This window comes from Jaculus jaculus, chromosome 16 (assembly GCF_020740685.1).
Source record: "Jaculus jaculus isolate mJacJac1 chromosome 16, mJacJac1.mat.Y.cur, whole genome shotgun sequence".
NCBI classification, from domain to species: Eukaryota; Metazoa; Chordata; class Mammalia; order Rodentia; family Dipodidae; genus Jaculus; species Jaculus jaculus.
This window is the reverse complement of record NC_059117.1, coordinates 60,096,862-60,123,053: the sequence shown is the minus strand read 5'-3', so window position 1 is coordinate 60,123,053 and position 26,192 is coordinate 60,096,862. Positions and strand designations below refer to the sequence as shown.

Here is a 26,192-nt window from a genome sequence, read left to right as displayed (position 1 = left end):
TAAAGAGTATTGGAGGGAATAAAAACACAACATAGCAAAACACCAAAAACATGTTCTATGTCATTGTGAGCATAATATTGCTTTAATCTTGACAAATAAACCAAACAACAATAAAGTGTTGATTTAGTACATGGAGAATTGAAGTGCAATCACTTAGCCAGGTAAGTGGAAATGGCAATAACTGATAACTTTCTCATACACTTAGGTTATTACACTTAAAATTAATAATCCTCACCGAAATTAGAATGGCTCCCTTCAGAAAAATGAGAGAAAATTATTATCAATTATACAATAAATACAACTGTAGATTTTTGTGAACATTATTTTCACATGGACATATTTTAACAAATGACTGCCAATAAAATTAGTATTACATAAAGGAAATCCTTTGATTAGTTTAGATATAAATTTGTAATGCAGGGCTTGTGTCAGGAAACACACCACTGAGTGTAATCTGAATGGTGCATTGATCTATAATATTACCAAATTTATTGAATAAAAGTAAAAAGAGAAAAGTCATATGAATTCAACTGTTCTGAGCTATCATTTCTTAAAATACAGTACATGCCAAACTATGAGAAAGCTGTTAGAAATCAAGTGCTTTATATAACATTAGGAATGTTGAAAGTCTTTTTGTTGTTCTTTCACAGCAGAATTAAAAAGTCAACAGAAAATCATTTGGACAAAGCTTCATGAATTTATACAATGCCAGAATGCTGAGAGGCCATATAAATTTAATGAATATGAGAATGTTTTCTCCAAAAAGCCAAAACTCACTATGTTTCAGAGCACTGATATAAGTAAGAAGCCATATAAATACAATAAGCATGGGAAATCTTTCCTTGTTAAATCCAACCATAATACACATCAGAAAATCCATACAGGAGAGAAGCCATATAAATGTATTGAATGTGGGAAAGCTTTTGTGTGGAAGTCAAATCTCAGTGTGCACCAGAGAACACATACAGGTAAGCCGCCATATGAATGTAATGAATGTGGGAAAGCCTTCATCTTCAAGTCACGGCTCACTACGCACCAGAGAACTCACACCGGTGAGAAGCCATATGAATGTAAGCAGTGTGGGAAAGCTTTCTTCTCCAAATCACAACTCACTGTTCATCAGAGAACTCATACAGGTGAGGGGACATCTGAATGTAATGAATGTGGGAAAAGTTTCATATCCAAGTCACATCTCAGTAGTCACCAAAGAATCCATACAGGGGAGAAGCCATATGCATGTCATGAATGTGGGAAAAATTTCCTACGCAAGTCAAATCTTATTAGGCACCAGAAAATTCATACAGATAAGCCCTATGAATGTAAGGATTGTGGGAGAACTTTTCTTACCAAATCACATCTTAATACACATCAGAGAATTCATGCAAGGAAGAAGACATATGAATGTAATAGATGTGGGCAAGCTTTAATCATAAAGTCAAAGCTTACTATGTACCCGAAAACTCATAAAGGTGAGAAGCCATATGAATGTAGTGGATGTGGAAAGGCTTTTATCTCTAAGTCACAGCTAATTGTGCACCACAGAACTGATACACGTGAGAGGCCATATAAATGTAATGAATGTGGCAAAGCCTTCATCTTCAAGTCACGTCTCACTAGGCATGAGAGAATTCATATAGGTGAGAAGTCATATGAATGTGACACATGTGAGAAGACTTTCATCTCTAAGTCACAGCTCAATAGGCATCAGAAAACTCATACAGGTCTGAGGCCATATAAATGTAATCAATGTGGGAAAGGTTTCATCTCCAAGTCATATGTCACTGTGCACGAGAGAATACACACAGGTGAGAAACCATATGAATGTGATCAATGTGGGAAGGCTTTTAGCTTCCTGTCACAGTTTATTGTGCACCAGAGAATACATACAGGCGAGAAGCCATATCAATGTAATCAATGTGGGAAATTTTTCCGTGATAAATCAGATCTTAATAAACATCAGAGAAGTCATACAGGGGAGAAGCCATATAAATGTACTGAATGTGATAAAACTTTTATGTTCAAGTCAAGACTCACTAGGCATCAGAGAACTCATACAAGAGAGAAGCCATATGAAAGTAATGGATGTGGGAAAATTTTCTTTTCCAAGTCATAACTTAATATGCATACACGTGAAAATCCATATGAATGTGAAAAAGTTTGCTCCAGAATTCACATCCAACAATGCACCAAAGAGCTCATATATGTTGGTAATCACATTAATGAGTCTATGAAGAATTTATAACCATAGACATACTGTTCTTTACCACAAAGCTCCTCCAGGCTAGAATTTCATGGAATTTAATGAATGTGATTCCGTAATTCATATTCACATATGCATCAGAGAAATCATAATCGAGAGAAGTCCTATAAAGGTATGATTCTACCAAATGAAACACCTCAGCCAATATTAGAGAACACCAAATTCAGCAATCCTATATTTATGAGGAATGCAAGAAAGGTTTTCACTCAAATTTGTAAAACATGACATATGAGACAGTTTTTACACTGCAACTAACGACAGACTTTGTATCTCATTTAATAAACATAAACATCCTTGTTTATTGCCACTTTGTTCACAATAACTAGGAAATGGAACCAGCCTAGATGTCCCTCAGCTGATGAGTAGGTAATGAGGATGTGGTACATTTATCCAATGGAGTTCTGGTCATTTGTAAAGAAATCAAAATTGTGACATTTGCAGAGAAATACATGGACATGGAAGAGATTATACATAGTAAAGAAACCCAAGCTCAGTAAGTGAAGTACCACATGTTTTCTGTCATATGTGGATACTTACTACAAATATTTGTATTTGTATGTGACTTAGAATAAAACTTGGTTGTAGAGGCCTGAAAGCTAGAAAGGAGCTATTAAGGAGGGAGGACAGGGGACAGCTTGGGGGGGGGGAATTCTATATATTTAAGCAGATGAATAAATTACTAGTGTTGCTAAGGCATAGCTGAGCATAGCTGACACCAATGGAAGAAACTGAGTAAAGGAAATGTTGGGGGAAAGCTAATTAAAATCTTAGAGGGTATGAATAAGCAATATGGAAATCTACTTTTTTGGACAATGGTGCATTCAGATGCCATAGATTGTGACTAGAAAACTTTCAGTGTTGACCAAAATCTAGAAAAAGCTTAGCTGCATGCAGCTGTATGGGAGAGAGCGAATTCATCAGTGGAAATAAAGAACAATGGGCATTACATACATAAGTGGGGCCAGCAGGCCAAGTGAGACAACAGGTGCAATAGTGGCATGTCCGTTATGTGACCAAACCAACTGCTCTCTTAATTGGACTGGAGGCCCACTCCATTGGAGGGAATACATGTCTGATACCGAATATCTATGAGCAGGTCATGAGTCATAAGCTTTTAACACCTGATGGTGTCTGGCTAACTGCATAAATTATGTTCATCAAACTGCCCAATATGCACTTCTATTAATGTTCATACCCATATATTAATGGTACTCTCACTTTTGGTTAGAGAAGCTTCTCTTTTCAGATGGCAGTGAGCTCTGGGATGACTCTGAAGGCACCATACTGCTTAGAAGAAGTAGCAGAAGAATAGTCATCACTGAAACATCTTTGTCACACGTTCCGAGGCTCAGTGTCCATTGTGGAAATAGTGCCAAAAAGAATGTAAGAATTCAAGGAAGGAACAGACTCACTACAATGCACTCTTCCAGACACAAACTAGCGTGGATATCCATGACCTCACAGTGCCTGGCACTACCTATTCAAGACCATCATAGAAGGAAGAAAAGGTGATGACATCAACATAAAAGACTAATTGAGGGGGAGGGGATATGATGGAGATTGGTACCATAACGGGTAACGTGTGCAGAGAGGTAGTTATGGTTTATTGTCTGAAAATATGTAAGTTTTCAGTAAATATTACCAGAAACAAGAAGAAAAGACATTCTAGAAAGCCTGTCGTCATCAGAGTGCTAACTTTACATCAGAAAATGTGTGTTCATTTTTGTATGACCCATGGTATTAGTAAGCTGCGAATGAGGGCTCATCCTACTTTATTTCCTGTCTGTGTACATAAAACTTGAGCTATTTTTTTTTTCTCCAACTCAGCTTCTTCCTGATACTGGTGTGGGGCAGGGGGGACCTTGCACGTATATCAATAGGACCCTACACACATGGCAGGAGTAGGCCTGGGATCCTGGTTTCCCAGTTCCTTGTTCCCTGGCTCCTGCTTTCCCTGCTGCAGTGTTAGGCCTCGGCTCCTGGGTCCCCACCTCTGGTTGGCTTGCTGATGCTGTGGTTTGTCCGGGGCCATATGCACATGTGCAGCAAGAGTAAGCAGCAGCTTCTTAGTCTGTGGTGGAGAGGTAGTTCACCACCTGACCCTCACATTTTTTACTGAAACAGGATTTTGGGGTTCAGGGGATGTCCCACAGAATTGATGAATCCCAAGTTCCAAATATTCCTGTTCTCTCCTACCTTTAATAAAGATGTAATAAAGGGGGTGGCGGCAGTGGTCTGGGCAGGAATGGTCCTTCTGAACGTCAGCCATAAACATAGACCCACCTATGCAAGGAGGCTTAGCAGGGGAATTGTGTGCTGTTGCTGGTTGCCGTTCAGAGGTTATCATCTGGATACAGACAGAACATCAGCTTTGAGCCAGTCCCTGCCATTTTGAGCTTACGAAGTGTCACATTCAGGTGCATATTGCTGGGAAAGTCACCTGGCAATAGCAGCTTTTAGGAAAAAAGGGTTTATTTTTTTCTTACAGCCTCTAGGGGAAGGTCCATGTTGCCAGGGGCAAATGGTGGCATGAGTAGAGAGAATGGATATCACCCTCTGGCCAACATAAGGTGAACATCAGGAACAGGAGAGTATGCCAAACACTAGCAAGGGGGAGCTGACTATAACACCCATAAACCCACCCCCAACAATACACTGCTTCCAGGAGGTGTTAATTCCCAAATCTCTTATCAGCTGGGAACTTAGCATTTAGAACTCCTATGTTTACCCAGAAGGTAATGGCCTACTTAAATGGGGCAAATAAGTGCCCCAACCTGATATATAGGATTTATTGGAAGTGCTAATTGTACCTTCCATGCCAGGACATGTTATGTGATAGATTTGATTGATAATTGGCTTTACCATTCTTAAATAAGCTGTAATTTGGTGTGACTTATGGCTTTTGGTGTTTTCTGATTCTTCATGCCTTTGTCTTCTCTCCTTATTTTTATTCTCATTTTATTTTTATGAGTTGTTCTAACAAAGCTTCATTCTAAGAATCTTTAGTATGTTCTTGTTAAGTACGGCTGTGGAGTCCTTGGGAGGTGCTGACATCCTCAGGCTCCTACCTCAGGCCTGAGAAACACACAGGTACCATTAGTGACAGCCATCCTTGCTCTCTAGACCTTGCATGTCAGAGTGACAAGGACTTACTGGACATTAAGGCACAGCAATACACATGCATGCATGGATGGATGCATGAAAAAATCTTCCATTTTGAACCAAACTGACCTGGTTGTGCAGGTTTTTAATTCCTTTTAGTTTTAATTTTAAGCCTTGGGAGACTGAGGCAGTAAGATTGCCAGGAGTTCAAGACCAACCTTGGCTGCAAGTGAGATCACGTGTGCTGTTGGAGCATTCCTGTAATCCCAGTACTTAGGAGGGATGCAGAAGAATCAGGAGTTCAAGGTCAGCATGGACTACATGAGACTCTGTTTCCAAAATCCAAATATTCCAATTTTTTTAGTCCACTTATGATTGATTAAATGAAAGATTCATGAGAAGCCCAGCCTGCACCCTAAGATAACAGCTGTGTCTATGCCCAAACCCTCATAGAGTGTGCTGATGCGGGAACTTGCTCATGTGCAGTGTCATGCAAAGCCAGCAGGCATATCTTTGCGTTTGTGGTATGCAGGAATATATGTATGTGCTCATGTGGGCACCTATCTGTGGGTATGCACATGCATGTGGGGGTCAGAGTATGACATCTGTTGTCTTCATTTATCACTTTTTCATTTTTGTTTTTTGGAGACAGGGTATCTAACTGGACCTAGACCTCACTGCTTCATTCAGTTATCTAGCCATAAGCTCCAGGAATTCTCAGTCTCTGCCTCCCCAACAATGGGATTACTGGTGTACATCATAACAGCCAGCTTTTTTCTGTTTTTTTTTTTTTTTTTTTTGTTGTTGTTGTTTGTTTGTTTGTTTGTTTGTTAGCCAAGGTAGGGTCTCTCTCTAGCTCAGGCTGACCTGGAATTCACTATGTAGCCTTAGGGTGGCCTGGAACTGGTGGTGATCCTCCTACCTCTGCCTCCTGAGTGCTGGGATTAAAGGAGTGCGCCACCACGCCCGGCCACCGCCAGCAATTTTTTTTTTTTTTTTTTTTTTTTGGTTTTTCGAGGTAGAGTCTCACTCTAGCCCTGGCTAACCTGGAATTCACTGTGGAGTTTCAGGGTGGCCTTGAACTCATGACAGTCCTCCTACCTCTGCCTCCCAAGTGCTGGGATTAAAGGCGTGTGCCACCATGCCTGGCTTTACAGCCAGCATTTTTCTGGGTTCCGAGTATCTGATCATGGATCCTCATGCTTGCGCAACAACAGCTTCCTCATTGGGCCGTCTTCTCAGTTCTCTTTGTAGTCATTCTTGCATATATTCTTCCATCACATCTTCCCAGAGCACAGCTGAATGGATTTGGGCTGCAGGAGGACAACCCACTTGCCCCTTGTGGTTTGACAGGTTAAAGCCCGTCACCATTAGCCAGGAGCATGTACAGGTGGTGCTCCCTGGAGTGTTTGTTGAGGGTGCTGTGCAGCCAGGCCCGGCCACTGCCCAAGAGGCCCAAGATGTGGTGCAGGGAGTAGAAGCGCTGCACCTCATGCTTGTTGAGGGCCTTATTCATGTAGAACCAGAACATAGGCTCTAGGGAGACATGAGGCAGTATGTGACTGGTTCTTTGATGCTTGTCCTCATAGAGCAATGGTCCTAGGCTACTCCATGGACTGCAGAATAGTTACTTTCATAGCACAGAGCAGGTGGGAAAAAAGTTCTCAAAATAAAAAAGAACCTAAATCTTACCATCTAGAGTCTCTAGTTATTAGTTAATATTAATATTTTGAAAAGCTTCCTTCCAATCTTTTTTCTTTACACAAAAATCAACATTTGTGGAGAGCTGAATTATATCCCTAAAGATAATGACATTCTACTTTGGAATTCATGAATGTTGCCTAGCACAAGAAAAGGATCTTTACAAGGATGAATAAGACAGAATTGATAAGTCAGAAGGTGGCCTGTACGGCCCCTGTGGGCCCAGCAGAAAACACCAAGTATACATTTTTATTTTTGATTGACAGCATCCATACTTCCAAATAGTAAACCGTGATATTTCCCTCCTGTCCCCCTCATTCGCCTTCACATTCCACTATCCCCTCCCTCTCTCCATTAGTCTCTCTCTAATTTTGATGTAATCATCTTTTCCTCCTATTTTGAGGGTCTTGTGGAGGTAGTGCTAGGCATTGTGAGATCATGGATATCCAGGCCATTTTGTGTCTGGAAGAGTGCATTGTAAGGAGTCCTGCCCTTCCTTTGGCTCTTACATTCTTTCTGCCACCTCTTCTGCAATGGACCCTGAGCCTTACAAGGTGTGATGCAGATATTTCAGTGCTGAGCACTCCTATGTCACTTCTCAGCATTATGGTGCCTTTGGAATCATCCCAGTGACATCTGAAAAGAGTAGCTTCTCTAACCAAAATTGAGTGTTGCATTAATATATGGTATGAACATTAAATATCTTTATAAGAAGGAGGCAGAGAAGTTGATCCACAAAGAGAAGAATATAGGGCGACCAGGGAAGTAAAGATAAAAATGATGGGGCCATCAACTAACATCCTTGCATCCTTGTACTCTGTACCTGCCTCATTTCTAAAGCCTTAGGAGAGCTTTCTATGTGCTGATACTTAGTTTGAAGATAGGAACAGGGACACTGGTGTTTATCTGTAAAACAGCAACTCTTACAACTCTTTTTTAAAAATATTTTAATGTTTTTTTTTATTGTTATTGATTTATTTATTAGATACAGATGGAGAGAGACAGAGAGAGAGAGAATGGACATGCCATGACCTCTTGCCACTGCAAACAGACTCCAGGTGCATGCACCACAATGTTCATCTGGCTCATGTTTGACCTGCAGAATCAAACCTGGGTTCTTAAGCTTTGCAGGCAAGCGCCTTAACTGCTAAGCCATGTCTCCAGCCCAATTCCTATACCTCTTACAGGAGTTATTCTGGCATCATCTGAAATCGACCTTTTTTTTTGTTTGTTTGTTTTATTTTTCTTACAGCGTAGCGTCTTGCTCTTGCCCAGGCTGCCTACTAGGCTTTCTGAGTGCCACCACACCCAGCCAGTCTACCTTTCTTAGCTTCGAGCACAGATTAGTTTCCGTTTTTGTAATTCTAGTCCACACTTTTTCCATCAGTGTTCTTTACTCAATTTTGGTTCATGTATGGTTTCACATATTGCCACTACCATAGCAACAAGAGGACTGTTTCTTAAACATGAACAGTGCCCCAGCCATTGTACCAGACACTTCACATCTGACTTCACAAGAACCAAGGCCATCTCCATATTAAAGACAAGGTCAGATCAGAGGCCTGGAAAAGTTCTTTCAGGGTTAGTAAGTGCAACAGGTGACCAAGAGCTCAATGTTAAATGCGGACTCAGTCTTCTCTGCCTCCATGAAAATGAGCTTGTTCAAGTCTGCTCAATACATCCGTAGGAGGGAGCTGAGCTGCTGCTGCTACACCCAGCTTCAGTCCAACAGCTCCAGGCTCGCAGACTTCTAGAATGTGGTATGCATGGGCCCTTTCTTCCAGAAGGATGCAAATACAACTCCATCCACTAGCCACCAGATGAACAAGCTCCCTCCGATACTTAATTGAGCTCATTTAGTACCCACTACATTCTTCCAGTGCTCCCTGAGTTAGATGAGGCCAGGCTGGAATAGCAAGGATCACCCCATGGGCCTTCCAGGTCAATGGACAGGACACGCAGCTGAAGAGGTCGTTCAATTAAATGATCCTGGCAAGTCACCGAGCCATGCTAAACCTCCCATTCCTCTCCCATGAGTATTGTACAGAATAGCTGTGGTTATGGGTTAACTGGAGAAAATGTAAAGGACTGTGGTAAACACAAGATCCAGCCCAGGATGACCAACACCAATGTGCTAAAGAAGAGGCCCTGTGCGGCCTCTGCTTACCCTTTCCCTGTAGCAGAAGCATTGTAGTGTGTGTGTGTGTGTACATGCATAAGTATTTCATCATCTAGCTTACTTTTTGGGGGTCTTCTAGGTTAAATTCCCCAATATAAATGGCAAAGCACAGTTCATTCAGGCTTGTGCTTTCTCCGTTCTGACATGGCAAACTACTGCCCTTTGCAAACTAAGAGTACACAACTACACAGAGCAGCTGTTCTCTGCCTTCTGAATTGAACATTGCCTCCTAGAGAGCTAGGGAAGGAAGCTCGTGAAACTTCCAAGATTCACCAGGCCCCTCCCCATGTTCATGAAAGCAGTTAACAGTTGCTAGAGAGAGGAGATTCTCTCTAGCCAACGATGCTGTTTTCAAGAGTTAGCATCTGAGCTGGAGTGTGCTTTTCAATGATGCAGCCATGTTTGAGTCACCAGGCTTCTATAAGTGACCCCCAGTAAAGTCACTAACTCACCAAACTAAATGGATAGAATCATTTTTGTGGTCTGTTGTCCCTTCTGGGGTGAATAGACATTTGTTCATATGTCTTCATGAAGTCACAAAACACTCAGAAACCAGCACAGGAGGCTCAGTGGTTAAAGGCACTTGCTGGCAAAGCCTGATGGCCTGAGTTCAGTTCCCCAGTAGCCACATGAACTCAGGTGCACAAAGTGGCAAATGCATTTGGAGTTCATTTGCACCCATTCTCTTGTCCCTTTTCTGTGTCTGTCTCTCTCTACTTGAAAATAAACTTGAAAACTTTTTTTGTTTTAAGTCCACAGGGGAACTTGGGAGAGGGTATAATCCACAACCAGTATGTTTGAAAACACTCAGCTGTCCATATTACCATAACATTTCAGGTCAAGTGACCTGGTATTTCTCAAAAAAAAAAAAAGAAAAGAAAAGAAAAGAAAAAGTCACTTCCCTCTGACCTGAAGTTCGCACTGTGTTTTCACGTTTCAATTTTGCATGCATCCTTTTAGAGCCTGACAGGGTGATGCTGAGGCTGATAAGAATTTTCCTAGCAGGGTCCCTCTTCGACTGCCAGCATTAATATACTCCATTTAAAGTGCAGCTCACCTGCCTTTTTATTTATTTATTTATTTATTTATTTGTTTACTTATTTATTTATTTGAGAGCTACAGATACAGAGAGAAAGACAGATAGAGGGAGAGAGAGAGAATGGGCGCGCCAGGGCTTCCAGCCTCTGCAAACGAACTCCAGACGCGTGTGCCTCCTTGTGCATCTGGTTAACGTGGGACCTGGGGAACTGAGCCTCGAACCGGGGTCCTTAGACTTCACAGGCAAGCGTTTAACCACTAAGCCATCTGTCCAGCCCTCACCTGCCTTTTAAAGCAGCTGGTGGCTATAGTTTAATTTGGGAATACATATACTGATCTGCTTTGAAACATGATCAATTCCAAAAGTGTGCCAGGAATTCTGCTTCTCAGAACACTTGAAAGCCGATGGCCAAAAAGAACAAGAGCCAGGGACAGGGCCCCAGGGGGTACTGGTTAATAGCAAGTGACTGACAGCAACAGTTGCTAACAAGCCTCAGATTTCACTGACAGTGCTTGCAGTTCATACTTTGGGTGTGATGAGGGAGACAAAACTTCAGCTCAACTTGTAGTTCAGGCATTGCATGACCTTAGGTAACATACTCTGTCCTCTGTTGTTCTCATCTGTACAATGGGGATATAACCCTGTTTATCTCTAAGGAGTGCTGTAAGTGGAAAATAAAAAGCAGCTGGGCTTTTTGTGGTGCACACCCTTAACCCCAGCATTCGGGAGGTAACGGTAGGAGGATTGCTGTGAATTTAAGGCCACCCTGAGACTACATAGTGAGTTACAGGTCAGTCTGAGCTAGTGAAGCCCTACTTCAAAAAAAAAAAAAAAAAAAAGATAAAATACATACTAATAAAGTGCAGTCAACCAATGTCACCCATAATGAATATACCTGACATGTAATTTTGCTCTAAAACAGCTAGGAATATCAAATTATTGGGCTGGAGAGATAGCTTAGTAAAGTGCTTGCTTTCCAAGTTTGAAGACCTGAGTTTGATCCCCTGTACACCTAAAATTCCAGGGTACAGCTGGGTTTGGTGGCACATATCTTTAATTCCTGCACTTGGGAGCTGAGGTAGGAGGATCACTTTGAGTTCAAGGCCACCCTGAGCCTACATAGTGAATTCCAGGTCAGCCTGGACTAGAGTGCAACCCTACCTTGAAAAAACAACAGCAAAACATTCCAGGGCATGGAGATGTATGCCCATAATCCCAGCACTGAGAAGGTAGAGGAGGCTCCTTGGGGTTCACTGGCCAGCTAACCTAGCCTCATTGGCAAGCCCCAGGCCGGTAAGAAACCCTGCCTCAAAAAGCTATGTATAATGTTCCTCTGAATGACTCCTGAGGTTTATACTTTGGCCTCCATGGTCATGTACATGCACACGTGCACACGCGCGCACACACACACACGCAGTACACTTAGAGCAAAACCCCAGGTAAAAAGGCACATGGTCAGCATCCCTTCTTCCTTCTGGTAACAGCATGTCTCCTTTGTATGCATATTTTATTTATTTATTTCAGAGATAGTGAGAGAGAGAAAATGGGTGTGTCAGGGCCTCCAACCATTGCATGTGCAGGTGCATGCGCACCCTTGAGCATCTGGCTCATGTGGGTCTGGGGAATTATAGCAGGGTCTTTTGGTTTTGCAGGCAAATGCCTTAAACCGCTAAGCAATCTCTCCAGGAAGCATGTTTTATGTGTTTCTTGGTGAAGTTGTCTTTAGCACTTTCTTCACCCTCTGACACCGGGAAATAACCCAGGCTGGGCAACTATAAGGCCACATCAGGGTGCACAGCTCTGTGATGCACCATCCTATTAACCATGTTTGAACTTTGTTTGTTGGAAGAGTTTTATTTGATTGGTTTTAGGGTGTTGGGTGCTTTTTTGCCCTAATTTTGTCCTATTAAACATTACATGAAAATATTCATTATCTTGATTTCTGAGGGCATATTTTTGCTCTCCCTTAAATTTTGTGGCCAATACATGGTCTCACAGGCCTCACAGCATTGGCCCTGTGTCAAGGACAGGCTTCCCCACAACACTTCTTCCTGAACCACTGGAAGGGAGGCCTCACCTCTCAGTGAAATATGGCCTAGGGCCCAATTCCCACCTGCCACATTTCTTAGGCATTTTTCCTCCAGTTTTTTAATTTTTTGGGGTTTTCAAGGTAGGGCTTCACTCTAGTCACGGCTGACCTGGAACTCACTATGTAGTCCCCTGCTGGCCTTGAACTCATGGCGATCCACCTTCCTCTGCCCCACAAGTGCGGGGATTAAAGGCATGCGCCACCATGCCTGGCCCTGCCACATTTTTTTTTTTCAATTTGAAATATGGCTACATTCATATGCTCACTTAGCATTTGCTTTCTGCCTTTCTGACTGATGGGAAATCTGAGCCCTAGGCAGAATCATGGTTCCATTAAGCTGAAATAACACACTCAGCCTTGCGTCAACAATTACAAGGCCAAAGGCAAGCTGCACCTTCTCCTGTTCAGCCTGATTACTGGGTGGAAAGAGCTTCCTAAACCCAAGACCATCCCGATCTATGTGTCTGCCAAACAGAGTTCTCAATAAGGGGTGGTACGTAGGTGTGTCACTTGGCCATCTTCCACCTGGCCACAAGGCTTCCTGTAACTAGAAAGCAGGGGCTGTGGTCTAAGTAGGATCTCACACACAAAACAAACTCAAGTATAAAGTATGTAAATTTGAGACCTTTTCTTTTTTAACTTTTCATTAAACTTGGATAAAATACACAGAATAAAATCACCATTTTACTCCCCCTAACCTCTTTTTTGAGGTAAGGTCTCACTATAGCCCAGGCTATTAGTTGGTCTTTCTCTTCGTTGGACTGTACGAGATCTTCCACCTGGTCTTCTAGTTTAGATATTCTGTCCTCTCCTTCCTCCACTCTACTGGTGAGATTTTCTATTTTTTTTTTTTTTTAAATTTCATTGACTATGTTCTTCATTGCTAGTTTCTCTGACTGGGTTTTCTTTATTTCTGTTTCTTTATTTATGTCTTGTTTTGACCTCCTTATTTCATTAAGTTGGTTTCCTGTGTCTTCTTTAATTTCTTTGACTTCCTCTCAGAAATTCTTAGTCTTCATAAATAGGGTGCCACATGTGTGGGCAGCAAGGTCACTGGAAAATAAAGCTGGTGCTGAACTGAAAACCTTCTTTATGTAGACCAGCCAACTGAAAGCTGGAAAAAGCTGCACTGTATGCAGCCCTATGGGAGACAGAAGTCATCAGCAGTGAAAACAGTGGATACTGGAAGCCTCCAGCTTGCCTAGACAGGCCAAATGTCCGAATGGATACAATAGTGGCATGTCTGCTCTGGGGAAAACCAACTGCTCTCTAGTTGGAGTGGAGGCCTGCTCTATCGGGAGAAATGCATGCCAGGTACGGAAAACTTATTCAAAAGCGTATGGCAGGGGAGGTCATGAGCCTTAGGGGTATAAAGCCTGCTCTTGTCTGGCTAAATACATATATTAGTCTCACCAAACTGCCCTGAAAGTACTACACTTAATGTTCATATTTATATATTAATGCTACTCTGACTTTTGGTTAGAGCTTTTCTTTTCAGATGGCAGTGACCACTGTTATGACCCAAAGACAACATAGTGCTGAGAAAAAGTGACGGAGGAGTGTCCATCACTGAAACATCTCTTATCACACCCTTCAAGGCTCAGGGTACATTGTGGAAGAGTTGGCAGAAAGAATGTAAGAGCCAAGGGAAGGGTACCACTCCTTACATACAACTTTCCAGACAGAAATTGGCCTCAATATCCATGACCTCAAAGTGCCAGCAATACCTTCCCAAGACCCTTATAATAAGAGAAAAAGATGATGACATCAAAATACAAGAGAGACTAACAGAGAAAGGGAGGGGATATAATGGAGAGCAGAGTTATGAAGGGGAAAATGGGGGAGGGGATGGAAATATCATGGTTTACTGTTTAAAAGTAATGAAGTTGTCAATAATAAAAAATACTCCAAAAGAAAAAAAAATACTTTCATATCTTCCAACATACTTTGGATAGAAATTTTGTCAATCTTCTACTTTAGATAATTCAAAACTCTCAGCAAAATATTTTGAAATGTTTCTAAGGCCAAAAAAAAAAAAAAAGAGGTCAGAGTATCTGTGAAACTGACCTATTACAGAACAGTATTTGTCTCCACTAAGAACATCCATTTCATTCTAAAGCTGTCTTCCAGTAATTAATTTGCACCTCACAGTGTTATACAAATATGTCAATTTTTTTTTGGCATTTAAATCTATGCTACAACATAGGAAATTTTTATAAAAAGGTTCAGAGGTCACCCAAAAAAAGTTAATTCCAGGTCACCATGGGCCAATGTGAGACCCTACCTCAAAAAAGAAAAAAAAAAAAAAAAACACAGAATCAGATTATAGTAGGAGAAAATTTCACTCCAAAGGCATAGTAAGAGTTTTAAACAAATCATAGAATAAAATTTTCCCCAAGTTAGTGAAGAGATGCCAATGCAGATACAGGAAGCCTTTAGAAACCAAACAGATAAAACCTGGAAAGAACCACTCCTCACCATATTAGAATTAAACTACCAAACATGCAAACCGAAGAAAATATATTGAAAGCAGTTAGAGAGAAAAAGCAACTCTCTTATAAAGGCACACCCATCAGGATAACAGCAGATTACTCAATACAAACTTTAAAAGCCAGAAGGGGGCCAAGTGTGGTGGCACACATCTTTCATCTCAGGAGGCAGAGGTAGGAGAATTTGCCATGAGTTTGAGTCCACTCTGAGACTACATAGTGAATTCCAGGTCAGTCTGGGCTAAAGTAAACCCCTACCTTGAAAAACAAAACAAAACAAAATCCAGATTGGCTTAGAATGATGTATTCCAAGTTCTGAAAGACAATTGTCAACCAACCAAGACTACTTTACCCAGTAAAGATATCTATCCAAATTGACGGTGAAATAAGGACATTCTACAACAGAAAAAGGCTAAAGTTATTTATGACTACTAAGCCAGCTCTACCAAAAATGCTTGAAGGGATCTTCCATGCTGAAGAGAAAGGAAAGCACACATATGTGGAAACAGGAAAAAAAAAAAAAAAAAAGAACTTAAAAAACAGCTAATACAAGAGAGTAAAGGGACAAAAGGACGCATAACAAAACAAGAAGAATGGTGAATATAAGTACATACCTTTCAATAGTATCTCTTAATATCAATAGCCTCAATGCCCCAACAAAAAGACACAGGCTTGCAGAGTGGTTTAAATGGCAGGGTCCTTCTGATTGTTGCCTAAATGGAACAGAATAGAGGACCCAGATGTTAATCTGACTTTTGACAAAAAAAAAAAAAAAGCCAAAAACATTCATTGGAAAAAAGACAGTCTATTCATTAAGTGGTGCTGGGAAAACTGGATATCTATATTTAGAAGGATGAAAATAGATCCTTGTCTATCTCCATGCACAAGAATCAAGTTCAGGTGGATCAGAGACCTTAATATCAGACCTGAAAGTCTGAAACTGTTAGGGGAAAAGTTAGGGGAAACCCTTCAACATATTGGCATGGGCAAAGTCTTTCTGAACATAACCCCAGTGGCTCAGGAAATAAAACCACTAATCAACCACTTGATCTCATGAAATTACAAAGATTTTGTATAGCAAAGGACACTGAATAGAGCAAAGAGACAACCTAGAGAATGGGAGAAAAATCTTTGCCATCTATACATCTGACAGGATTAATACCTAGGATATCCAAAGTACTCAAAAATTAAACAATAAGAAATCAAACAATCCAACAAAAATGGGCTATGGAAAAAAAAATTCAGCAAAATACACAGTTTTACTAAAAAGTGAGGTGTATAGGAAATTGAAGCAGCAGTGGAGAAGTAGGAGAAATCCAGAGCGTCTAGAGCCTGCACAGGCTGGCAAAAGCGGCCCCGGCAGCTCTGGCAACCGCGGCGGTGGCAGTGCACCAGAAAGCCACCAGACATGGCTCCAGCTGCAGGAAAAGCCAGGTGTGGGAGCTTCCCCTCACACCGGCGCTCTCTGCAACTCAGGAAACCTGAAGGGAGAGCGGCAGTGAGCATCAGAGGAGCAGACCACAAGGTACAAGAACACATGGAACAGCGAGAGAACCACAGCAGCTGCGGCTCCTACCCCTCCCCCACCGCCTGAGCCCAGCTCCTGCAAACAGAGCAGTGTCTCAGGACCGGCCATGCCAACCTGGGCCGACAGTGAGACCCAAGCCCGAACAGAGTCTGGGAGCAACATCAGTGCCTCCAGCACCAGTAACAGCAGCCCCAGCAGCAGCAGACCCAGGAGCGGAAGCAGCGGCAGAACCAGCAGCAGCAGCTTCAGTGGCAGCAGCAGTGGCTCCAGAAGTGGCAGCTACAGCAGCAGCAGCAGCAGCAGCAGCAAAGGCAGCAGCAGCGGTGGGCCCAGCAGCAGAGCTTCAGCTGCTGACAGACCAAGCAGAGACACCTTTAGCAGCAGCAGTTCCATCAGCGGGGGTGCTGATCTGCAGGGCCACAGTTGCCAGGCTCCGTTTGCCCCACAGGAAAAGTCAGATGCACAAGGTGGTTCCCGCACCTGCAGTTCATTTGCAGTGACTAGAGGACCTGGCCTGTCCATTCCCTCCTGTCAAATAAATAAATGAATAAATAACTTTAAAAAGTCAAAACATTTTAGATTTTGGTATGTACTAGAAGTTGTATACAGTGGCGTAGAAAGAATGAAACAATATAATGTGTAATATTTGTTTGAAAGGAATTTGTATGAAATGCAGAAGGTATTTCTTCATGAATATATATGCTAAAGTAATGCACAATGAGAAAGGTGGCAGTACATGTTATAAGGGCTCTGAGGTAGAAGAGACCAAGGTGGACCTGACAGAACTTCTACACTTTAGCTGATGACTTGAGACTCCAAAAGGTGGCTAGGATTTAGACAGAAGAAATTGAAGGGGTTTCTAGACATAGGAGTGTGAGAGAAGGGGTAGAAGTAAGGACATTTTGAAACCGTTTCAGAGAATAGTATCTGTCTATTCTGAAGATATGATCATGGTAGAGAGCAGTGAAAATCCCATATTGTGGAAATACTTTTATAGGAGCCAGCTGTTTGGACTTCCTGAATCTAGAAACTTGGGAGATTTGGTGGAAGGATCCTAACATAGGAAAAATGCCTTTTTTTTTTCTTTTCTTTTGTTTCTCCTCCCTCTTCCTCCTCTTTCTCCTCTGCTTTTTCTTCTCTTTTGATATTTCGAAGTAGGGTCTCACTCTAGCCCATGCTAACCTGGAATTTCTATCCACAATCATCAGGGAAATGCAAATTAAAACAACCATGAGATTCTATCTTACCCCAGAAAGGACAGTAATCATTAAAAAATCCCGGCACTTGGGAGGCAGAGGTAAGAGGATTGCTGTGAGTTTGAGGCCACCCTGAGACTACATAGTTAATTCCAGGTCAGCCTGGACCAGAGTGAGACCTTACCTCAAAAACAACAACAACCACAAAATCTGATATGAAAACATGCTGGCAAGGATGTGGACATATAGGAACCCTCATTCACTGTTGATGAGAATGTAAGATGGTACAACCACTATGAAAGCAATATGAAGACTCCTAAAAAGGTTGACTATAGAGTTACCAACAGACCCAGTTATTCCCTTACTGGGTATTTACCCTAAAAGCTCGATGCCTCAGTTCAGAGAGATTTTCTCAAACATGTTTATAGCAGCTCAATTCATGATAGCTAAGAGCTGGAATCAACCCAGATGGCCATCATTAGATGAATGGCTAACCAAGATGGGGTATATCTTCATAATGGAATTCTACACAGCAATAAAGGAAAAATGACACAATGAACTTTTAAGAAAAATGGTCAAACCTAGAACAGATCATTCTCAGTGAACATACCCAATCACAGGGTAAAAGGATGGAAAATGGTATTTCAAGCAAATGGGCCTAGGAAACATGCAGAGGTTGCTATCTTAATATCTGTCAGGATAGACTTGAAATCAACATTAGTGAGGAAAGATAAAGAAGGTCATTTTATACTGTTTAAAGAAACACTCCAACAGGAGGATATCACAGTCCTAAAAGTATATCTTCCTAACATGGAGGAACCCAATTTCATCAAACAAACCCTATTAGACTTAAGGTGACAGATAATCCCAACACAATTGTAGTGTGTGACTTCAATATCCTGCTCTCCTCAATTGTCAGGTCATCCTGGAAATAAATAGAGAAATCTGGATTAAATAATTTCGTGGAACAAATGGACCTAACAGATATCTACAGAAAATTCTGTGCAAATACTGCAGAAGATACATTTTTCTCTGGAGCACATGGAACATTCACCAAAACAGACCATATATTCAGACATAAAGCAAATCTTAACAAATACAGGAAAATTGAAATAATCCCTTGTACTATATATGACCATAATGAGATTAAACTACAAATCAGCAACAAGAAAAACTACAGAGCATACACAAATCCATGGAGACTGAACAGTACACTATTAAATGATGAATGAGTCATTGAAGAAATCAAAAAATTCATAATCAGATGATGAGAATTCAATATACCAAAACCTTTGGGACACAATGAATGCAGTCCTAAGAGGGAAATTCATAGCATTACATCCCTATTTTAAGAAATTAGAGAATTCACAAGCAAACAATTTAATGCTTCAACTTAAGGCGTTGGAAAAAGAACAAGGCAAACCAAAAATCAGTAGATGGGAAGACGTAGTAAAGTTTAGGACAGAAATTAATGAAATAGAAACCAAACAACAAAGAATCAATGTAACAAAGAGATAGTTCTTTGAAAGGATAAAGAAGATTGATAAACCGTTAGCAAATCTGATTAGAAGAAAGAGAGAAGAGAGAAAAAATAATAAAATTAGAGATGAGCCAGGCATGGTGGCACATGCCTTTAATTCCAGCACTCGCAAGGCAGAGGTAGGAGGATTACCATGAGTTCAAGACCAGCCTGAGACTACATACATAGTCATTCCAGGTCTGCCTGGGCCTCAGCAAGACACTACCTCAAAAAACCAAAAAGAATAAAAAAAGTTAGAGATGAAAAAGGCACCAATACAACACATAACACAGAAATTCAGAAAAAGCATAATGACATATGTTAAGAATATATATGCCTCTAAGTTTGTAGTTAGTCTGTTTGTTTGATTTTTTTCAAGCTAGGGTCTCAGTCTGGTCCAGGCTGACAGCCTGGAATTCACTATGTATTCTCAGGGTGGCCTTGAACTCACAGTAATCCTCCTACCTCTACCTCCTGAGTGCTGGGATTAAAGGCATGTGCCACCACGCCAGGCACAATGCCTCTAAGTTTGAAAATCTAAAAGAAATGAGTTAAGCCATTTAAATACACCTATAACAAGTATGGAGATCCAAGCAGTTATAAAACATTCTCCAACTAAAATGTTCAGGCCCAGATGGATTCACTGGTGAATTTTACCAGACCTTCATGGAAGAACTAACACCACTGCTTCTCAAACTTTTTCATAAAATAGAAAAGGAAGGAATTCCACCAAACTACTTCTACAAAGCCAATATCACCCTGATACCAAAACAAGAGAAAGACAGAACAAAAAATTAAAATAACAGACCAATCCCCTCATAAACATAGATGCAAAAATTCTGAACAAAATATTGGCAAGCAGATTACAAGAATATATAGGAAAGATTATTCATCCTGAGCAAGTTGGCTTTATCCCAGAGATGCAGGGATGGTTAAACATATGCAAATTTATCAATGTAATACATTATATAAATGGACTGAAAGACAAAAATATCCTGTTGCTTGCTCAAAGCCATAGTTGTGAAAATTTATAGGAAGTTAGAAAAGCAAGGTTGTCCTAATTTTCCCATGTGTGAATTAAATTTATATATAATTCTTATGCTGATACAAGATTAAGTACAAATTGGGCCAGGGTCTCTCACAGGAAGCTTTGCTTTAAAATAACAGCAAAAGACGGGCATGTTGGCACAAGCCTTTAATCCTAGCACTCAGGAGGCAGAGGAGGAGGATTGCAATGAGTTCGAGGCCACCCTGAGACGACATAGTGAATTCCAGGTCAGCTTGATCTAGAGTGACACCGTACCTCGTAAAAACCAAAAAATAAGAAATAAAATAAAAGCAGATAATTTATTTCTAAAAGATATTTTATTTTTATTTATTTATTTCATATAAAAAAGAAGGAGAGAGGGAGAGGGGGAGACAGGATAGGTGTGCCAGGGCCTCCAGCCACTGTAAACGAACTCCAGACGCATGCAACCCATTGTGAATCTGGTTAACGTGGGTCCTGGGAAGTCGAACCTAGATCCTTTGAATTAGGAGGCAAACACTTTAACCGCTAAGCCAACCCTCCAGCACAGAGTTTTGATTTTTTAATTTTTACTTTTGTTTTTCTTTGTTTTGTTTTTCGAGGTAGAGTCTCGCTCTAGCCCCAACTGACCTGGAATTCACTATGTAGTCTTAGGGTGGACTCCAACTCACAGTGATCCTCCTGCCTCTGCCTCTTGGGATTAAAGGCGTGCGCCAACACACCAGGCTTAAAAAAAAAAATCATTATTTTTATATTTATTCTACTTTTTTTTTTTTTTGAGGCTGGGTTTGAACTTCTGACTGTCCTGCCCTACCCACCCAAGTGCTGAAATTATAGCAGTAAAACAGCCCCTGTGGCTAAGAATAGTCTGTGAGATGCTCCACCTGCCCGTCGTTTCCGGCCACCGGCTGTCAGTCAGGGCCGGGGGCGGGGCTCGTCCAATGGGCGCGCTGTCCACCCGCTGTCAGTCAGGGCCGGGGGCGGGGCTCGGGGCTCGTCCAATGGGCGCGCGGTCCACCCGGATCGCGGCGGGCGGGGCGGCTTCCGCAGTGCGCGCCTTTGTGTCGGAGCGCGCGGCCCGTCCTGCAGCTCGGGGACGCCGGGACCGTTTCCTTCCTGGAGTTTGGGGGCTTCGGTTCCCACTGTGCGGCCCGAGCCACCGTGCGGCGGGAGAGCGGACGGAGCCGCTGGCGTTGGGGACGCCGGACATGGTGAGTGTGACGTCCGGTCCGGGGCGGGCCTGGCGGCGGCCGGTGTGCACGGCGGCCTGGGCTCCGCGTCTTCCGCCGCCCCGTCCCCGGGCCGAGCTCGCGATCGGGCGCCCACACTCCGCGCTTCTCCTGTGGTTCTACGGCGCGGGCGAGAGTGGCTCCTACATGCCAGAGGAGAAAGGTGACACCTCATGACGTGTAACTCTGTTCCCTGGCTCCGCATTGTCCGCGTCACTTGGCTCCTGGCTTCTGTTCCCAGGACTCCCAGACCCCACACTTCCTGAAGCCCTCATATCTGATTTGCAGGCTGTTGTAACATTGTGCTTGTGTAACTGAATTGCTACATAGTCTTATACTTGTTTCTAAGTCATCAGGCTCCATCCTGTCGCCTAGTTGCTCAGCACTCCGTCCTTTGAAACCAAACTTTGACTCTTGGCTGGCGATCTTAAGTGACTCCCACCTGTTACTAACCATCAGGAAGGTACTCACCTGCTGTAGTGAGGTTGTCATGGCTTCACAGGCATATTTCAATCAACAGGCAGAGGTGTATGAAGGCTTCAGGGTAAGCAGCATGTTGTTGGAATCTGTGGTGTTACTGATCTAGATAAAAAGGAGCTTGGGACTCATATCCATGATTTGGGTCAAGATGTACTATCTAGTCATGGTTTGATAGCAGATTGAAACTGTAGCAGTGAGGCCATAGTCTGGGGTGGTTTGTAAAGTTGGTTTCACCAAGTAACGTGTAAGCAGCTGAACAGAAGAAACTTTGCTTATCCTGCCTGATCAGAAAACCTACTTCCCCAGGGCAGCCATTCTCCTGTGTTTCCTAAACCGTGTTTTAGCCTCTCAAAGCCATACAGCACACACGTAAAGCTTTGTGTGTACTTCTGAGTGTGTGTTGTAGGCTGTTAGCTCTGAGACTATACTCTAGCTCTGAATCTCTGTGACTCTCCTTCCACTGTCCTAATTCAGACATGTGAATGTGACCCCTCTTCATTCTGTCACTGGCCCATCAGTCTCTATTCCCTCTTTCATTACCTTTATTTTTAAAAATCATTTGTTCATTTATGTGAGAGATTTAGAAAGAGAAAGAGAGAGACAGAGACAGAGAAATGGGTGCCCCAGGGCCTGTAGCCACTGCACATGAACTCTAGACACATGTACCACCTTCTACCTATGGCATTATGTGGGTATTTGGGAATGGAACCTTGGTTCTTTGACTTTGCAGGCAAGTGCCTTAACAGCTAAGCCATCTCTTCAGCCCCTCACTACTTACTCTTTTACTTACTTACTTATTTATTTGATAGAGGAAGAGGCAGGTAGGGATAGAGAATGTGTGAACCAGGGCCTCCAGTCACCTCTAACAAACTCTAGATGCCTGATCCACTATGTCTCATTACCTGTACTTTTTTTTTAACTTTTTTTATTGAAAAGTTCCACAATTATAGACAATAAACCATGATAATTCCCTCCTCCCACTTTCCTCTTCACAAATTCACTCTCTACCATATACCCTACCTCCCTCACTTAGTCTTTTAATGACATCATCTTTTCCTCCTAATATGAAGGCATTGTGAAGGTAATACTAGGTACTGTGAGGTCATGGATATTGAGGCCAAATTCTTTTTGAATGACTGCATTGTAAGCAGTGCTACCTTCCTTTGCCTCTTACATTCCTTCTGCCACCTCTTCTGCAATGGAATCTGTGCCCTGCAAAGTGTGATAGAGATGTTTCAGTGCTAAATACTCCTCTGTCTCTTCTCAGCACTGTGTTGCCTTTTGGGTCATCCCAAATGATCCCACATGGCCACCACCAGAAAAGAAACTACTATAGCCAAAAAGAAACTACTATAGCCTAAAGTGAGTAACATATGGGTGTGAATATTAAGAAATGTGCTTACTGGACACTTTGGCGAGAGCAGGCATTATACTCCTAGGGGTCATGACCTTCCCCACAATAGGCTATTGATTAAGTTTTCAGTACCAAGTATGTATTCCCTCCCCTGGAGTAAGACTCCAGTCCAATTAGAGACTGGCTGATTTCCCCCATAACAGACATGCCACTATTGTACCTGTTGGGTCATTTGGCCTGGCTGGCCAAACTTAAGGCTTGCAGTGTCCACTGTTACCACCACTGATGACATCTCCCATGACATCTTCTGTAGAGCTGCATGCAGCATAGCTTTTCCCAGCTTTCTGTTGGCTGGTTTATAGAGATGAGGTTTTCAGCTACTATTTACCCTTTTAAGTCCCCTGCTTGACCTCTGCCTCTTACATGCAATTTCTAGTGTGGAGACTGAGGGTGTGGCTTAGGCAGAAGCACTGAATGTGTATCACCTTTTGGGGTTCTTGTTCCCATCTACAACCCTTGAACACAGGGTGTTGATTGGGAAATCACACATTTGAAATATGAGATTCATAGTCTTAGAAAAAGAGGTGCAGAGATGGTTAGCTACAGCGGGAAACAGATAACAAATAAGAGGCATAGACAGACCAGCAGACCATGGTTAGAGCCCAAGTTTCCTAGAACTTCATGAGGAAGAACAGGTTTCCTCCTCCTGCTCCCTCAGGTGTCCTCCTACCATGGGAAAGGTAACAAGCCATCAGATTTGGGGACATGAAGCAAATGCTCTGTAGTTAGTAAGGCAGGGTCGAGGTTCCTTCCTCTTGTCTCCAACATTCCTATGGGACCTAACAACACCAGGCTTTCAGGATTTTCCTTAAATTGCATCTTTTAAGAAAATATATTTAATTGTCTGTGCATGTCAAGTCAGAAGCAAACCTTAATTTGGGCTGGAAAGATGGGTTAGTGGTTAAGGTGCTAGCCTACAAAGACAAAGGACTCAGGTTCAGTTCTCCATGACCCACATAAGCTAGATAGAATGAAAGAGGAACTACTGCTCACAAGAAGTAGTGTTCCTCTGGTACTTATGACCTTCTAGCCATAGCCTTTTGATTAGGTTTTCAGTTCCAGGTAGAAAGTCCCTCTTATGGATATTTCTGCTGAAAAATTCTATTTTTTAAAATTCATTTAATTTTTATTAACATTTTCCATGATTATTAAAAAATATCTCATGGTAATACTTTCCCTCCACCCACAAACTTTCCCCTTTGTAATTCCATTCTCCATCATATAGCCTCCCCAACTCAATCATTGTACTTACATATATACAATACCAACCTATTAAGTACCCTCCTCCCTTCCTTTCTCTTCCCTTTATATCTCCTTTTTAACTTACTGGCCTCTGCTACTAAGTATTTTCCTTCGCACGCAGATGCCCAATCATCTGTAACTAGGATCCACATATGAGGGAGAACATGTGGCACTTGGCATTCTGGGCCTGGGTTACCTCACTTAGTATAATCCTTTCCAGGTCCATCCATTTTTCTGCAAATTTCATAACTTCATTTTTCTTTACCAGTTTAACTCCATTGTATAAATGTGCCACATCTTCATTATCCACTCATCAGTTGATCAGTTGAGGGACATCTAGGCTGGTTCTATTTCCCAGGTATTATAAATTGAGCAGCAATCAACATGATTGAGCACGTACTTCTAAGGAAATGAGGTGATTCCTTCGGATATATGCCTAGGAGTGCTATAGCCGGGTCATATGGTAGATCAATCTTTAGCTGTTTTAGGAACCTCCACACTGATTTCCACAATGGCGGGACCAGATTGCATTCCCACCAGCAGTGTAGAAGGGTTCCTCTTTTTCCACATCCCCACCAACATTTATGATCATTTGTTTTCATGATGGTGGCCAATCTGACAGGAGTGAGATGGAATCTCAGTGTAGTTTTAATCTGCATTTCCTTGATGACTAGTGACGTAGAACATTTTTTTTAGATGCTTATATGCCATTTGTATTTCTTCCTTTGAGAATGCTCTATTTAGCTCCAAAGCCCATTTTTTGATTGGCTTGTTTGATTCCTTATTATTTAACTTTTTGAGTATTTTATATATCCTAGATATCTATCAGATATATAGCTGGTGAAGAAGTTTTCCCATTTTGTAGGTTGCCTCTTTGCTTTTTTCACTGTGTCCTTTGCAGAGCAAAATCTTTGTAATTTCATGAGGTCCCAGTGATTAATCTGTGGTTTTATTGCCTGAGCAATGGGGGTTGTATTCAGAAATTCTTTGCCAAGACCAATATGTTGAAGGGTTTCCCCTACTTTTTCCTCCATGGTGAAGAAAAGGAAAAGCACACATATAAGGAACCTGGAAAAAAGAAGCCAATACTCAAATACTGGTTAACACAAGAAAGCAAAGGTAGAACCAGAACCCCCCCCCCAAAAAAAAGGCAAACATAAATACACACTGTGGTGGTTTGATTCTGGTGTCCCCCATAAACTTAGGTGTTCTGAATGCTAGGTTCCCAGCTGATAGATATTTGGGAATTAATGCCTCCTGTAGGGAGTGTATTGTTGGGGGTGGGCTTATGGGCTTTATAGCCAGTTTCCCCTTGCCAGTGTTTGGCACACCCTCCTGTTGCTGTGTCCCACCTTATGTTGGCCAGGGGGTGATGTCCACCCTCTGCTCATGCCATCGTTTTCCCCTGCCATTGTGAAGCTTCCCCTCGAGCCTGTAAGCCAAAATAAATCTCTTTTTCCCAGAAGCTACTCTTGTTGGTTGATTTCTACCAGCAATGCGAACTGGACTGCAACACACACCTTTCAATAATATCTCTAAATATCAACAGCCTCAATGCCCCAATCAAAAGACATAGGTTTACAGACTGGGTTAAAAAGCAGGATCCTACAATTTATTGTCTCCAAGAAACTCACCTTTCTACAAAGCATAGACATTATCTTAGGGTGAAAGGTTGGAAAATGGTGTTCCAAGCAAATG

The 26,192-nt window shown here is 42.0% G+C and overlaps 1 pseudogene; it reads left to right on the top strand.

Moving 5' to 3' along the window:
• Positions 1–26,192, top strand: part of LOC123455289 — a 163,864-nt pseudogene that overhangs the window by 24,621 nt on the left and 113,051 nt on the right.